The sequence below is a fragment of the Otolemur garnettii genome, unplaced genomic scaffold (genome assembly GCF_000181295.1).
Source record: "Otolemur garnettii isolate 467f Iridium unplaced genomic scaffold, OtoGar3 scaffold00039, whole genome shotgun sequence".
Taxonomy (NCBI): domain Eukaryota; kingdom Metazoa; phylum Chordata; class Mammalia; order Primates; family Galagidae; genus Otolemur; species Otolemur garnettii.
The window spans coordinates 5,385,519-5,386,594 of NW_003852434.1; positions in this window are offsets into that span (position 1 = coordinate 5,385,519).

Consider the following 1,076-nt stretch of genomic DNA (forward strand, 5'->3'; position numbering starts at 1 on the left):
TTCCTTAAGCTCTGACACCTCCTGAATTTCAGCTGAGATAATCATTTCTTTCAGTTTTCTTCATTATAGTTATTACTAGTAGTCAAGGAATTATAGATAAACCACAGTTTATTCATACTTACAGATGGAACTGTTAACCACGGTGCCAACCACTACACTCGTATGCTCTTGGTCTGCAATATTTGTTGAATAAATGAATGAAAAAAGGAGGAGCTGTCAGATGGATAGCATGAGAAGGGAAACATACAGTTATGAGTCCCTTAGTGGTGCTGAGAAACATGTCACTGGATGATTTTAACCTTGAGTGAACACCCAGGCTATGAGGCATACCTCCTACACTACAAACCTGTATGGCACGTTACTACACTTAACCCTGCAGGCAGTTGCAACAGAGTGGTAAGTATCTGTGTATCTAAGCATACCTAAACATAGGAAAGATATAGTAGACGTATGGTACTGGGGGCCACCGTCTCACACGTGGTCCACTCAGGCAGCACATGAATGTATGGCATTTATGGTTTCTTAATTTTAAAAAAAGTCTAAATTAGACTTATATACTCATTTTTCTTCATTTTTCACTTTATGCAAGAAAGAGATTGATTTTAATAAGTATTAAAAGGAGTTCTAGGAATGACGTCTGTGTTTTACTAAGATCTGTTGTGATATCCTCCGCCACAACTGACTTACTAAACTCTGGAGTCTCAGCCTTTGTCAAGGTCTTTCTCCCCTTCTTTTTCTTTTTTTCTTTCTTATTTAATTTTACCTTTCATTTTTCTTCATTTAGGGAACTTATGTTCTCTAAATTTACTGCATGCGTGTTTGGTGACTCAAAATCTAGCGTGTGATGATGGCTTCTGTCCGTTTCACTGGAATGCAGCTTGCTATGGGGCATCATATATGGGCCTGATGACATACAGGACATGCAGCCAACTCTTCTCAGTTGATTTTAAGATTTTCCACTTCAGTGGTATTGGAATCATTTCCAACACCTACGGAGGGATTCACTAGAGAGGTGAGAGAGATGGGGTGAGAGCTGATGTTTATTATTTGTATGGAGTTTTTGTTAGTTTTTTTTT